The sequence below is a fragment of the Crotalus tigris genome, unplaced genomic scaffold (assembly GCF_016545835.1).
Source record: "Crotalus tigris isolate CLP2741 ecotype Arizona unplaced genomic scaffold, ASM1654583v1 scf7180000024391.5723578, whole genome shotgun sequence".
NCBI classification, from domain to species: domain Eukaryota; kingdom Metazoa; phylum Chordata; class Lepidosauria; order Squamata; family Viperidae; genus Crotalus; species Crotalus tigris.
The window spans coordinates 203,707-219,952 of record NW_024100561.1 but is presented as its reverse complement, the minus strand read 5'-3'; the positions used below and the strand labels follow the sequence as shown (position 1 = coordinate 219,952).

At 34.1% G+C, this 16,246-nt stretch overlaps 1 protein-coding gene across 13 annotated transcripts in view; it reads right to left on the bottom strand.

Annotated features, from left to right (window-relative positions):
* CTNND2 (catenin delta 2) overlaps positions 1–16,246 on the bottom strand; it is a 524,740-nt gene that overhangs the window by 381,881 nt on the left and 126,613 nt on the right. Inside the window, exon 1 of one of the 13 annotated variants that reach the window (XM_039329340.1) lies at positions 6,383–6,638. The exons of the other annotated variants lie outside the window; for them this stretch is intronic. The gene's annotated coding sequence lies outside the window, so the exon portion shown is untranslated. Of the gene's footprint in view, positions 1–6,382; positions 6,639–16,246 lie in introns of those variants that run through there. 13 annotated transcript variants of the gene reach the window in all.

Sequence of the window (16,246 nt, the reverse complement as noted above, 5' to 3'; positions counted from 1 at the left end):
TTTTACAGAAAATAGATACTCAACAAGATAAGAAGCTGTTTAGAAATGAAGTGTTTAGAATAAGGGTGAATGAAGAAATCCAGAATAAACAAAATAAACCAGGGCTTTTCAACCTTTTCACCCCTTGTACCACTTTTAGGATATGGCAATATCCAAGTACCACCAGTCGCCTAGCAAGGTGTCAAAAACCTGACCCCCCCAAAAGAGAAAAAGTGATAAGTACAGGTAGTCCTCGACTTACAACAGTTTGATTAATGGCTGTTCGAAGTTACAATGGCACTGAAAAAAGTGCCCCTCAAGCTAGAGCAGAGCAAGACACCTGCCTACCCACCCGGCGGCACTCTTCCTCCTGTCCAAGGTTTTCATTGTTGTGAACATTTCTGTTGAGGATTGGTAGCAGAGGTGGGGTGGGGGGTGTTTGGTTTTTATTCCACCCATCTGCTGGGTGGTTGCAGCAGGTTTTGGTCACTTCACATGACCCTGGGACACTGTGACCATCATAAATATGAATCAGTTGCCAAGCATCTGAATGTAAATCACAAGACCCTGGAGATGAACATTCCAGCTGATTGGTGCTTCTTCTGGCCTCACAGGAAGCGCCAAGATCAGTGCCAAGCTCCAGCTGGAGCCTGGCACTGATCCTGGTACTTCCACTGAGCCCTGACAGCCCCGAAGAAGCGCCGATCAGCTGGAAAGTGGTACTGATCCTGGTCCTTCTGCTGAGTCCTGACAGCCCTGTAGCTCCAGCCATCTCTCGTTCAGGCTTGTGTGGTGCTGCCACAGCTCATTCCCCTCCTCGCTACCACTTTTCTAGGATAGTCGCATACCAACTGCCAGGTGCCAATGTACCACAGGTGGTACCCTTACCACTGGTTGAAAAGCTCTGAAATAAACCTCCAGCCTACTTTTTTGGAAAAAAACAAATAAAAGAGGATCAAAGATTGTGAGAAACAGTTATTAGAATATGTTTAAACAAACCATTGTTCCTATAATCAGGACTGTTATCTAAATTAGGCAACAAATGATTGCACCTCCCTTTCTTCCTCCCCCCCCCCTTTTGTTTGGAATTGCAATACTTTCTTTAAACACACAAACACATCTCTTTAAATAAAGTCAATCTGCTCCTGCTTTCCCAAGCACAGAAGAACAGCCACAATACGTATTCTGTCTTGTCCCATCCATATGTAACTATAAAAGAGTTGAAAGCTCTTTTGAAATCTAATAAAAATACAATTATTCCAAACAGCACAGTGTTCTGGCCTTCTGTTACAAGAGTTCCTGAAATCCATGAAATAGAAATAGCAGATGCTACAGCATTCAAGCTACCAGGAATGGTGTGCAAACTTAGGGCTAGGATCAAGGAAAAAACTCCTAAAGAAAAAGAAAAAAAATGGAACAACCAGAACGCAAATGGAACAACCAGAACTAAAAGGCGAAAAAAAGTCTCCAGTCCATGTTCCCTCTAGTATTAATAAAAAGCTTCCTTTCAGAATGTTCAAGTATTAAAATCCAGTTATATAATGATAACCAGCCTCCATACTTTCCCAGAACTAGTTTATTTTTATGTAGGAGAATTTTAATACTGAATTCCTTTTCCTCATTGAAAAATAAAGTTCTTTCGCCATAGCAGAAACGAACCAAAGCAACTCCATAGCTGTATCAATCCTAGCCTAGTACAACTCTGAAACTCTTCCCCCATCCTTAATTTTCTACTTTTGTTCTAATCAACAAGAAAAAAAGGCAAAATAGTAAAAAAAAAAGTACCATCACCATATTTCTAGGATTTTATAACATTGCTGCAGTTTTGATGGATTTTTTTACTTTAAATATATGATATGTGAATATGTTCACTGACTCTCTGCAGATAACACATTGTCAAATGTGAATAGCCTTATATTTAAAATGCTACAATATTTCTTTAACCCAATCCAATCAAATCCTCAAATCACAAAGTCAAAAGTTGATTTTTCTTCTTGTCTTATAAGAAATCTCACACAATAAAGTCTTGATAAAGGCAAAGGCTGTCCCTTTTCTTTAATTTCAACAATCCTAACAATTGTAAGTTGCTTCTAAATACACAACATGTGATTAGCTTTCTTTAAAGTTACTATAATCCTTTCAGAAGCTGTTTGCTTTTACCTGATTGGAAGTTCCTGCTTTTTGCTACATAGGTTTGAGCTATAAATGTATCAATACATACTTGAAATACAACTACTCATTGACTCATAATTTCTTTTACCTCATCTGACATGTTTTAAAACTGGTAGCTTCTTCACTATTAGCTTTTTTGAGAGATAAAGAAAGAGAAGATAGTGTTGCCAGAAATAAGAGAAAGATACCAAGATGTTTGTTCAATAGAAAGTTGTACAGATTGCAAGATTTTTTTGTCAACTAGAGAAAGAAAATCGATTGAGACTTTTATCTCACAATGGCTTACTCTACCTAACTGGTTGCAGTACATTCAAATAAGTAGCATGGTATCAAACAAGAGAAAGTTTTGAAAGACTTGACTGAATTTGAAAATCTTATTATGAACATTTCTGGACTTAATTTATAATGATTCAAAACCTGAACAGGTCAAAGGTTGTATGATTAAATGGATGTAGAATTGGGAAGAATGCTAAATTTATTAAAATCAGAATTGATATGTTTTATCATAGGTATATTACTCCAGTTTTGATTGCTATGTTCTAAAAAAATGGATGAATCATTTTTTCATATGTGGTTTATATGTAGTTTTATATATAATACCTGCTACAAAAATTATATGACATTTAGTGAAAAAAAATTGATTCCTTCCTTGGAAGAACAACTAACTAATATCTAACCAAATAACTAATGATTAGACAAGGAGACCCAAACTCATTGGTAGCCTCACATTGCAAAGAACAAGAATATACATTCAATTTCAGAGCTACTAAGATTGTTGGCCAAACAGGGACAAAAATAGCCAGGAAAATTATTGAAGCCTGGGAAGCAAGCCTCTTGTCAGTCAACAGGAGTGCTGATTTATAACCAGCTTATCAGGCATTTAGGAGCTGACAACACAGCAGCACAAGGAAACAACAACCAATGACTTAATAACCAGATATCAAAGCCCCAATTAACAATTAAAAGCCACATACAACCAGGCACCATACAAATACCATGTGTAGAACAGCCCAACGAACACATTCTGGAGAGAGAGATGTTCCCTGAGGATGAGTTCCAGCATGAGCCTGAAAACTTGGAAGACTAAACTTCTGGTCCTGGTTACGGACTCAGATATAGGATCCTGCTACATTATCCTGGGACATGTATATTTGCCTTCATTCATGACTAACCAAGTTGTATACTTTAATATCCAGAATAGCCTTGCATCTAAAAATGAAATCTGATATAAAATTTATTTCTAATTCAAAGCCATTACTGGACTATTATAACACAAATTTATACTACATCTCCAATTTTATTTTTTCTGTGTATAGGGTATATATCTCAAGTTCATGGTACTGAGGTTCTTTAGTATTGATTTGGCACCAGGTTAGAAATCAGGATATTGTGAGTTCTCCTCCCACATTAGGCACAAAGTCAGCTGGGGTGACCTTGGACTACTCAGTCTTTCTCTGGGCCCTAGAAAGGAGGCAATGGCAAACCATTTCTGAAAAACCTTGTCAAGAGCACCACAGGGATTTGTCCAGGCAATCTCTGAGAATTGGACAGGAGTGAATGGAAAGAAAAAATAACCAGGTATTATTAGCTTAAAGCTAAATAACTACTTAATTTTTCCTTCAAAAAGTAAGTAATGATATATTGAAAAATTGTAAATTTTATGAAATTTTAAATTCCTTGTATATTTATTTGGGTATTCTACCTTTTTAGTCCTTTTACTTGTCTTTTATTTCATCTTGTTCATATTCTTTACCAAAAAAAAAGAAAGAAAAAAAGAATTTAGCTCAGAAATAACTGGCAGCCATTTAAACTGGTCTGATATTAATATAACATGGTTCTACCACCTGGAAGTATTTTGTATTAATAAAGTATTAATAAATAATTTTGTATTCACCAAAGTTTCTTGACAATCATAAAAGGCAGTCTTATTCAGAATACAGTGCAGAAATCTAAAAAAGTCATTATAGCATGGATTGAACCTAGATTATCTTTATGATATAAAAATGCAGATTTATATTACCTTAAATTAAAACCTTATCTCTGAGGACATGTTATTCTAGTTATACAAATGGGACCAAAAGCATCCCAAGTAATCCTTTGTCTTGTATATATTTGGTAGGCCAGACACATAAATAGGGCTGTATTTTATTGCACAGAATCCATTGTATCATACTCACATTAGTTTAAAAATGTTGCAAGTTCAAAAGAAATATTAAATCATTACAAAAAATAGCTCTGAAAGATTCCAGATGCATCTTAGCTCCTTATTTTTATCTGCTGGTAAGAGGTTAATGCATGGGTGCCTCTATAACTGAGATTAAAAAAATCATTCAACTCCATTTCACATTATGGAGGAGGAAATAAATAATGAGGGAGTTATTAATATGCAGGAAATGAAAGTAATTTAAAATAAAATAAGGTTATCAATGATTAGCTTAATAGAGAACAATGGTAAAGGAGTGGTAGCTACAATATATATTGTTAGCAGCATGATTGTAATTCTTTTAAAGGGTTACTTCAGGTTGCCATTTCAAAATCTTTTCCATTCAATTCTCTGTCAAAGCTGATTCTAATAGAACAAGATTAACAGTATAACTGTTATGTTGTAAATGAAGCAATGTTTGCCTTGCAGCAAACAGTCTTTGAAGTTTTCACTCGATAGATGAAGAACATGAAATTAGTTGATTATGTTGATTAATATAAGTCAAGTATAATTTTAGCAAGGCAAAATTAATCCACAGATCCTAAACCGATTTTAACAAAGCTTGACTAGGAAAATTCATCTAAAATATGAAATGCTTAATAATTCCAATTATATTTTCCACAGATAAAGAGATTTTCCAATTACATTATGATTAATGTTATTTTATTGTATTTTAAGAACAGAAAAATTTAACATGATTTTTTTTTATGTACAATGTTAAAATGCAAATAATACGATTAGCATAAGATTAAACAGCTATCCTGACACCAGAGCAAAACAGAGGAGAAGGAGGAGGAGACACATGTTTATCATTTATTATTTATTACTGGTATTCTTTTTTTTACATTTCATTATTATTGAGGGCCAAATATATTTTGGTTTCTTTAGCCTGCATATGTGTAATTGCAATGTATGAAAAATAATAGTTTCAGGATTATTTCTGAAACTATTTTTTCTCACAAGTAACATTAGTAATATATCAAAAACTACAAACTAATTCAAGAATTCAATTTATTTTCAATACATTTAATTTTGTGAAAAGCACTAGCATAGTTTAATATGTTTTCTTTGCTGTATAATAAAAAAAATTCAGCTATATTATACAGCTTTGTTAACTGTTTTGCACAGAATGGCAGGTAGAAGCACAAAATCTCTCTTTTTCTCTCTAAAATATGTGTCTCAGAGATCTGGTACATTCAACTTGAAAAGAAAGGCAGCAATGAGTATTTTAGGCATATCCTCCTACTAGGATTAGTTCATTTACTGAATTTGCCTGCCAGTCACTCACAGTCTTTCTTGGCTTTTACAATTCACGGCATTCATCCAAAACATTAAAATCATATACTGTGATTTTGAATATTCCTACTGTATTGCATAATGGTTATATTTTCCAAATGCTAACCACTTAAGAAACTATGTTTCGAGTTTTTGATAGCAGAACATGTATATTTTACTTCTACACAACAGCCAACAGAAAAATTAGGAAGACAGTTATTACAAGGAACAAAATTCATATTTCTACAGCACAGGAACAAAGTTATGCCTGCACATATAAATAGAGCAATATGTTAAAAAGGAAAGGCAAAAATATATTTTATGAGCCACAGATTTTATACATGTTGAGTAAAATGTACTTCTTCTAGGATTATTTACTTACTTAGCATGTTTAAAACAAAGACACCAGTAAATAAATGCTACCAGAATAGCAAAAGAATTATGATTTAAGAATTAGTTAAAATGTAACTTTTATATATTTTATATACCGTTTGTAGACCTAACACTAACAATTTTAGAGTATATTAATGAGTAGAGGAAAAAATAACATGCAGCTATTTAGAGATGCTTCAAACTCTAGATAAGTTTACAAAGAACAGCAATGAATTAAGTAATTTTTTCTTGGATATTAAGATCATAATTTTATAATCTGACTGGTTTTAAATAAATTATAGCTGTGTGTATTTCAGAAAAACCAAACTTAAATGAAAAACTTATAAATAAGCTAGTGCCTGTAGCTACAGCATTCTTTACCTTTTTTGCTCATTTTGCAAACTGTTCTTTCTTGATCAATTCCAGAAAATCAAATTAAATTCCCAGCAGTTTATGCAAACAAATACAGCTAACAATGCTGAGGGGTGAACTCTTCCCAAGCTGTACTTCAAGCAGGTTGAGTCATTTCTTTTCTTTTATCACATATAAAAGTAAAAATAAATGTTTTCAAATCATGAACGCCATCAACCATTTTGACTATCCAAATAATACAGGTCAGCAATTCTCCTCCTCTGCTTCTGAGCATGCAAGCATGGGCAGAAAAATATAGGCCAAAAAGAATATAAAATATACTCCACGACAAAGTGGCTGCAGCCTTCAAGAAAATAATAGAATTCACTCAAGCACAAAGGTCTCCATGGCAACAGTGAACAGAGCCCTCCCCATTGTTATTATTTATGCAGCACTTAATCACAGAAAGACCCCTATTAGCTTAAACTGGAAACCTCAATCTCTTTCCCCCTGTAATAAGTTGTTCTAAATTTAGTTAGATCTCCCAAACAGAAAAATCTGTTTGGTTCATGGAGTAATATATATTCCCTTTGCCACTTACAGCTCTGTCTGCCAAATAGAAAAGTACAGTGTGAATCTTACATATAGTTTGTGTTTAATGCTGTTCCTGTTTTAAAATTCAACATGCCTAGTCCACAAAAAGATCTTTTGTTTTAAGTGGTTCACTCAGCAGTATTGTAAACTGGTGTCAACTATATTTAGGGATCATTCTATAGAAAAAAAAAAACAGAAAAAGAGAGAGAGAGAGACTTTGTCATATTTACTGGCACTAACCTACTTTCATCCTAGCTTTTAAGAAAAAAACCATTCATTTTGCATATTTTTATTAATATGATTTTAGGGGCTCACCTTGGACTATCTGAAGATAGTAAGAAATGTGTCCTTGATCTCAATTCCAAATGAAAAGTATCTTAACAATCAAATAATTAATTCAGTGGTTCTTTGCTATAACCTGAAGCATCAGAAATGCCTGTCTGATCTGCATTTTGATTAGTTGATAGAAATGTATGTCAATCTGCATATTGTCAGAAGGCACCAATAACTGGAGAAGCAACTCAGTTGTATAGACTGCTAAATCTTGGTATTTTACTATTGATGAGGGGACACTGCTACTTACTTACTGTTACATCATTCCTTTCACTTGCATCAATGCTGGGAAACTTGCAGTGAGGCAAAAGCTCTCAAACTGTGGGTTATGACCTCTGGATGATCATGAATAAATATGAACAAGATCATAACCTTTTATGGCTTGCCATTCAAAACCAAGTCTCTTTGAGAAGTCAATCCTATTCTTCCAGGAGAAATCAGAAGCCAGGTAGTCCATGCAGTTGGTCCAAATTCTTGTCTTTTTGCTGGCCTGATAGTTGCGGAACTTTCTGCTTTCTGGGTTCAGCACTTGGCAGTTGTGAAGCTGTACTACTCTTGCTCAGAGTGGCTGGCTAACTGATCGCAAGCTGATCAGGAAGTAGGATGAGTAACATAACATCACCATTTTATCTTGGCTTGGAGAGATATTGCACAAAATGGTACTGCAATAGAAGTGTAACATATGCAAAGTGGTCTGTACTGGTCTCAGCAGGATGCTGTAAGATGATGATAACTTTTTCTAAAAGGCACATATGCCAACAAGTTTGCAAAATTGGGAGTGGAAGGGAAGGAAACATGTGTAATATGAAGAAAGGGATAATGGATCCAGAGATAGAAATGTCTGGGAAGTGGTATGCTCTGTAAACAGAGACAGTGGGGTGATATGCAGATTAACCCTGGAAGTTTCTTTCTTTTCCTTCCCTCTTTTGGCAGAGTAGATCCAGAACTGATAATTTGTAAACAGAATGGCTTCTTCTTCAAAAAAAAATCCAATATGACCCATTAAAACAAAGTTGTAACTGCTCACCCTCTTCCCCCCGAGTCATGGGGCTACTGTGAAATTCTTCAGCAATTTTTCTGAAAAAAATTAATGTCTGCCATAGATTGGGGTTACAATAGGTCCTACATTTACTATAACATTTAGTATTATCATTTGCAGGGCCATTTTAAGTAACTGAATATATTAAAGCAAGCTAGCAATGGGATTTGTTTAAAATATAACTACAAAATATAGAAAAGTTCTTCAGCCTGGCAAAAAAGTTTCTTAACTTATTAATGCTACCATGAATATTTAGTCAACATTTGGGTCATGACTCATAACCAAAAAAACAGTTGCCATGATTAATAACACATTATTTTTTAAAAAGTTAAAACAAAAGCATCATGTTGAAAAGTTTCCATAGTAGTAGTAGTTGTAGTTGTTTTCATGGTAGTTGATAGCAATGTGGGAGAGAGATAGTATAGCTGAGCAGAGTCTGATGTAATCCTGATCTACTTTATTTCCTCCTTCTAGAATCCTTACCACATCATAATGGGTAATATATTGAGAAGAGAATACTAAAGATATGCTACTTCTTTAAGAAAAAAAAAGTTGTGGTAAAGTACATGCTTAGGCCTGGGAGGACAAACCTTGAACAGTACTGGAAGAAAGACATAGTACCAACAATATCTGACTGGGAACATAAAATTTGGACAATATCCAGCAATTGTGAAACTAACATTACAGACTGTGTACTTAACAGGAGACTAAGTAAATTTAAGCAAGAATTGCTTCCATATACAGTATATTATGCCACTAGGTAGATACAAGCACTTTTTCTAAAGTCTATGTCACAGGTATTGCAAATAGGTTGGAATATAAAGGGGGAAAGTCATAAATCAAATATCCATATTATTTATATGAATGTCTTTTTTAGTTTGTTTTCTACATTTATAAATAATAATATAATGGATATTTTGGCATTACACTCGAAAGTTTATACTACTTTTTTAATATGACAATAATTCAATGTTTTCTGTTTAGTACCTTTTATTAATGTTTACTGAACATGTATTGTGGAACTTCAGGAATTACCTGCCCATTTGTAGGCAGTATATTCTATTTGAAAACATATTTTTGTTTAAAAATATTTTAAAAAAAGATGTGAACATATCAACATTGACATAGTGGGTATTTATCTGCAGCACATGTTGCTATATTAGTACTTAAGAAGGCAAAAATTAATTATGTACAAATAGTATGACTTGCCACATGTTGTTACAAATATATTTGTAAGGGCCTATATGGGATTTTGTCTGAAGCCTGATAGCAAGAATGAGTGATTGAAGCTCAGATTCCTCCAGGGCATAGAAAATGTGTCTGAAACCCATTTTAATCTCAGCCCTGGCTTCATAAAAGTGGCATTGTTTTGAAAAAGCTGCGCTACACTGTGACAATTTCACAAAAGAAAAAAGTTCATAATTCATTTATGTAAAATGTCAAGGTGAGTAGGGAGTATTCAGATTTATTAATCGGGCCCCTTTTTTTGTCCTTTAAAATTAAACATTTTAAAGTTCTATCATCTGAAAAGAATAGAGAACGTACTCTTTCATATCTCATGTGCTGAAGGAATGCCTCTCACAGGAGTCCAAGGGTCCTTCAGGATACTGTGTGGTTTTTTCCTTATTCAGATTTCAATTTAAAAAATACTGTATTCAAAGAAAAGTTTCACTGAATCCTTTCTTCTATGGTAGGACAAGTCAATGTAACAGCTGTAAAAATGTACTTGAGGTACAACAAATAAAAGTCAGAAAAAGGATATTATAACTTGGGGGAAAAATCTAGATGCAGTTTATTGTCTACCAGCATTTGTAACAGCAACTTACTAAAATTATTTTCTTCCATTGCAGCCATGTGTTAGCCATGTATTTTTCCTTTCTGAACGTCATTTTGCAGGGCCATTTCTCTTTCTTTCTTAGATACCAAGTGCCTCAGCACCACATTATTCAGAAACTTACTACCTATAAGTCTACCTTAGAATATTTAGCAAAGAAGCAGATTCCATTAGATGTATGTATCTCCAACAACTGGGAGAGAAAGGATACCGGTTCAGTGAATTCAGTAAATTCACAGATTGCAAGCAATGTACTTTAAATATGTATTTTCAGTCAGATATGGATGTAATCTAATCCTGATGATGACAGAACTTCCTCAGATCATATTTTCTTTTCCTCTCCTCACTCACCCACCTTAAACAACCCAATTGGCTTATTCCACAATATATAAGGTACCAGTATTCCTGCCCAAACCCAGCTAATGTTTGTTGTACATGAAACATAGATTTATATGCCTATGTATCTATATTTTCAAAGTGAAACTTTCTGTATCAGGAATGGAAAACCTCAACCTCCATAAATGTTGGTACAGCTTCCAACAGACTTAAAGAGTATGATAAGGGGTGTGGAGTTGTACTGTAGCTGAGAAACATCTGGAGGAACTGCTGATCCGTATCAAAGATAGGAACCTTTTTTCACATCAGAAGTTGTATTCAATTTCTGACATGAGTTGGCAGTTCTCAACAATAAAGCAGGGCCAAAATAAATTGTGGGTATGACCAACGTTTTAGATGCCAATAATTAAAGCAATTTCATTGTGAATGTCAACATTATCATCTTATATTTGCATAATTAAATAAAATTATTATAATTATTAATTCCTATAAATAAGAATTACAAGCATGTCATTATCACTTATATTATTTGTAATCACCATACCGCCTTCTGTTGCTTTTTTACTAAATTATTTTAAATGAGGTCTTTGCGTTACCCCTGAAAGGAAAGTGTGGAAATTGAATGTAATGAAATGATTAGATGCAATGATCAATATATTACAGAAAATTGGAGACAACCTGAACATAGATTCCAGGGCCTTTCTGCAACATTCAAAGTTATAGCATATAAACTATAATCTGCCTTCTTTATTTATGTCATGCGCCTTAACAAATGTTTCACGGACAACAGCTGTTAAGTGTACACTAAAATATTTGAAGTAAACAGTTAAAATTGACACAATATTAATGTGAATCATAATACTAATAGAATAGATCCTTTTGACTCAAACAAGCTGACATATTGATTTTCATTATGTCGACACATGAGCTTGAACAATACTGTTTGACCAGTTTACTGTTTCTATCCTCTCTGCTTCTGCTCCAATATTGTTAACAAATATTGTAGCTGTAAATATTAACACTGATATTATTTGTCTTTTAGCACAGCGTATGTTAAAAATTAATCCTGATCATCTTATCAATTGGTCCAAATTCAGTATCTCTGCTTACATCTAATTTTTCCATATCATCATTTTTTCTTAATTTTTAATGTTGGATTTGCCCATAAAGTCAACTTAGCATGGGGAAAAGGATCAAATGTTTCTGTAGACATTACATTTCATACTTTCTAACTGATAATTATATAATTTATCAGTTAAATTATCTCGCCTATATATATATATTCCAAAGTTGCCCAAATTGGAGAATTAACATCAATTGTTGGCTTCCAGTATTTAATAGTTGACAATAGTTAAGTATAATGACATAGCTCCAGATTCTTGGAATTCAAGAACTCCCCAAAACTTTCTAAACAATTTATTTTCTGAAAATATTCTGCATATTTATATTCTGAAAATATAGTATAGTATTCATTTTGAGAGCATTCATCATTTTCCAAAAGGTGAGTTTAATGATTCCCATCTATCCCTATCTGAAGAAACCTCTTTATTAATTTTATTTATATTGCATGTTTCTTAGTGAGTTATATCTTTTGGTATGCACATACCTAAATATTTAATGGATTCAGTACAAATATGAAATTGATATTCCTTAAATGGTTAGGTAACCAAATTTTACCTACTGACATCAATTCCAATTTGGACAAGTTAAAAGAATATCTTGCTTTTATACTAAAGGCATCTATCATTTACATCAACACTGGAATAGTAGTGTAAGGTTTTGAAATAAACAAAATAATACCATCAGCAAATAAAACCAGTTTATGTTTAACTAAATCATGTTCTACTCCATATATCTCCCTATGTTGTCTTAAAGCACAAGCCAAGGGCTCTACACAAATATCAAAAGGCAGTGGTGAAAGTAGACATATTTGTCTGCTTCTTTGTAAATGTTTACTTTAAATGTGAGCAACTCATATAATATCTTGATACATTTTAAGAATTTCAAAGGAAATCCAAATCTATTTAATACTGCCTATATGTTTTGTCAAAAGCTTTGTCAGTATCTAACAATAAGATTACAAATTGGTTTTAATTTTTATTCAAGCCTATTAAATCTATAACTAACTTAAGATTGTCTGCTGCTTGCCTAGTTCTATAAACCCTGCTTGATCGTCTTTAATAATGAATGATAACACTTGCTGTAATCTATTTGCTGGACTGCTGGTAAGATCTTTGTATCAACATTAATCAGTGATACTTGAAAATAAGTAGCAAGTTGGGTTTGATCTTTATCTGCTTTTGGTATAACTGTAATATATGCCTGAAGTGGGAAAAATATGCCTCCTAAAGCAATGCCCCTCCCAATCTTTTGGGTACCAGGGACTGGTTCTGTGGGGAGAGGTTTTTCTGTAGACTGGGGGAGGACGTGGTTTCACACACTGCCTGCATCCTGCACTTGTGCAGACAACCTGCAGTTGTTCAAGCTTCATCCCTCCCCAAGTGAGGCTGATCTTTTTGGGTTATTGAATAAAGCAGTAAGGCTGTGTTTAAACTTTGATGCTAAGTTTTATTTAAATGTACTTCAACTGAATTGATCTATCAAAGCAGAACCACCAAGATTAATGGTGCTGTGATAAATCGACTCAGAGCATCTCTGTTGCCTCTGCAACTGCTCAGTAATCTTCTGTAAATGCAGAGAATATTTACAGAAACCACTTGACTTGGAACTGCTGGATGGGGGGAACTGACTGATTACTTTCAAGGCAGACCATAGTCCCTCTGTGGTTTTGTTTCAACTTCCAAAGTAGATTGTGATGCCTTCAACTATCAAAACAAAGTGCACCTGTTCTTTGCACAGTCATGTTAACTACAACTGGAAAAAAAAAACTAAAACTGTGCATCTGTGCTTGTGTGAATCCAATCACTATTTGTCATATGCTCAGAACGGAATTTAGAGTTAATATAATACTTGTGATTCTCTTAAAAAGATATATTAATGCATCAAGATCAGTGGTGGGATTCAGCTGGTTTGCACCAGTTTGGTAGAATCTCTAGCTAATTTTTTGTTGATTTGGCAAACCCGCTGAAGTGCGTGGACACCACTTCTGGAAGTTTGTTCTGAGCCAGGGAGTTCCAGGCCCAGAACGGACTTTCGGAAGCATTGTCCACACAGAGAACCAGTTGTTCAGGTATTTGAATCCCACCACTGATCAAGATTATTTATAATTATTATAGAACACAAGCTATTTTTTTAGTAAAGTATTGCTTTAGAAAATGAAAGAAAATACAGACTTTCAATTAACAAATATAATGACACCGAATATACCCAGAGTAGGTATATGCATGGCTGTAAAGGATACCAAAAACTATTAACTAGATTGCTCAGTGGAGAATAGGAGATAATTATCCATCTAAGACTGCAATTTAAGTTGTTCTCAAATGCTATTAACTGTTTATTAAAGTAATTTATTTCAAGTTGCATCAAGGCAAAAGCTGGAAACTTTCATACATTTACACCTCTGAGTTAGCAATTTAGAAGTGTTCTCATACATACTCTCTCTCCACAATCTGCCATCCTTGACTATCTCACAGTAATAAAGACTGGTCAAACAATAGTCTACTTCGGGTTATGTATACATGTGCATAGCAAGAAAAATGAATCTCGAAAGTTTACCAGACAGATGGCATAGGGAACAAAGCTATTACAGAATTGGGTAGTCCTGCTAGAAGTACTTTGAAACCTTCTTCCAGAGGGGAGTAACAGAAACAGACCATAAAGTGGATGTGTGGGGTTTCTAACAATGCTTTGAGCTCTAAGCACATAGTGATTATAAGCAGCATCCTGAATACCAGGGAGCGAGCTTCCTATGATCTTCTCGGCTGTCCTTACCATTCTCTGTATGATCTATTTGAGGCACTGCTGCCACCAAACCAGACAGTGATGTTAAAATACTTTCAATCGTGCCTCTGTAAAAAGTGGCCAGGACATGAGGAGAAAGATGTGCTCTCCTCATCTGATGCAGGAAATGCAGACGCTGGTTTGCACGCTTCAGTAGAGATGACATGTGGAGAGACCAATTCAGATTGTTAGTTATCTGCACCCCCAGATACATAATACTGTCGACCACCTCTACAGCTGCATCCTTAATACTGAGTGGAGTATGACTATGCCGGCTCTTTCTGAAATCTATAATGATTTCCTTTGTTTTATCAACATTTAGAACAAAGTTACTTTTACTGCACCAGTCCACCAGAGTCTTCACCTCTTCCCTATAAGCCTCTTCACTGTCATCGCAGATAAGACCCACCACTGCTGTGTCATCTGCGTACTTCACAATATGATTTGTAGCAGATTTCGCACAGCTGTTGTGGGTCATCAAGGTGAATAATAGCGGACTCAGGACACAGCCCTGTGGAGAACCTGTACTCAAGGAGATGGAATTGGAAACTTTCTTTCCAACTTGCACAACCTGGGGCCCATTGATAAGGAAATCAAATATCCAATTACATAAAGGAGTATTAAACCTAATAGGCCCAGTTTATTCAACAGATGCTGAGGGATCAATTCTAGTAATCACAAATATTTCTACCTATCCCAAATTCAGTCTCAAGGTATCAGCTTTACATCTAGTCTACTATTACAATAGTTTAGAACATTATTTGACTCAGACAATTTCATTTATGTACAAGGCAGGAGTAATTTATATGAGTGTAACTGAAACAAGAAGTTTAGGTAAATGTGCAGAATGGTGTGTAGAGATTGGTTTTTTAAATAAACCCTTCTAAGATTAGGGTTTTTTCTATAACTTAATGAAGGTATAGTGTGGAGAATGTCTTCTGGTTCATTTTGGATGTTCTATTTCAAAAGAGAAAGATTTCTTTAATAGCTACATCAATAGTTAGATCAATAATAAAAAAAGGAAAACAAATTGGCTAATTGGATTGAAAAGGCTATGTCAAGTTAAGAGAAACAAGATATGAATATTAAGTACCACTTTACAAGAAAGGGCCCCTTTTCAGATTTAGTTTCTTCATTCATTGTCTAAAAATCCATCATATGAATTGCAGCAAAAGAATTTTGTTCACTGTGGTTAACTGTTCTGAACAAAACCGAAACTATCCATGAAATCAGCAGGATTTCATGGAAGTTTGATCAGAAAAGTAATTGAAAACTACAGCTCACTTGGAGGGGGTGACTAAACCAATTCCTTCAGGCATAAAATTAAAAAAGTTAATTCAAGTTATACCTTTTTGTTATCTGCAAATTAAATTCCAAGATTAAAAATAAGGTGTCCCAAAAATAATTGAGTAAAATGAAATATAATTAACAAATGAGTTAATCTAAGACTGTCAGAGTACAAGGTTTTTAATTTATCTGTGTTCTTCTCAGATGACAGAAAATGATTTTAATTTACATGTATAAGAATGTATTTTGCTATGCACACAGACTAAATTATTCATTTACATGTGATTCATATATATTTTACATTTGTAGACTAAGAGAAACATTCACTGAAATTTATTTTTATACCATTTCAATACGCCACAAATGATTAGAATTACAATTACTGGAAGTCTGAAATGAATGGAATGTATATTTCAAAGCACCTCTAGAAGAAGGCTTCTTAATTTGTTTTACAATTTATTTTCAGTCCAAGAAATGTAACTGCTGCTAGGCAATACAGCTCTTTAATTCTTCCTCCGTTTTTCATTCATTTTGTCCTAATAATCCAATGTGATAGAAATCTACCTTAACA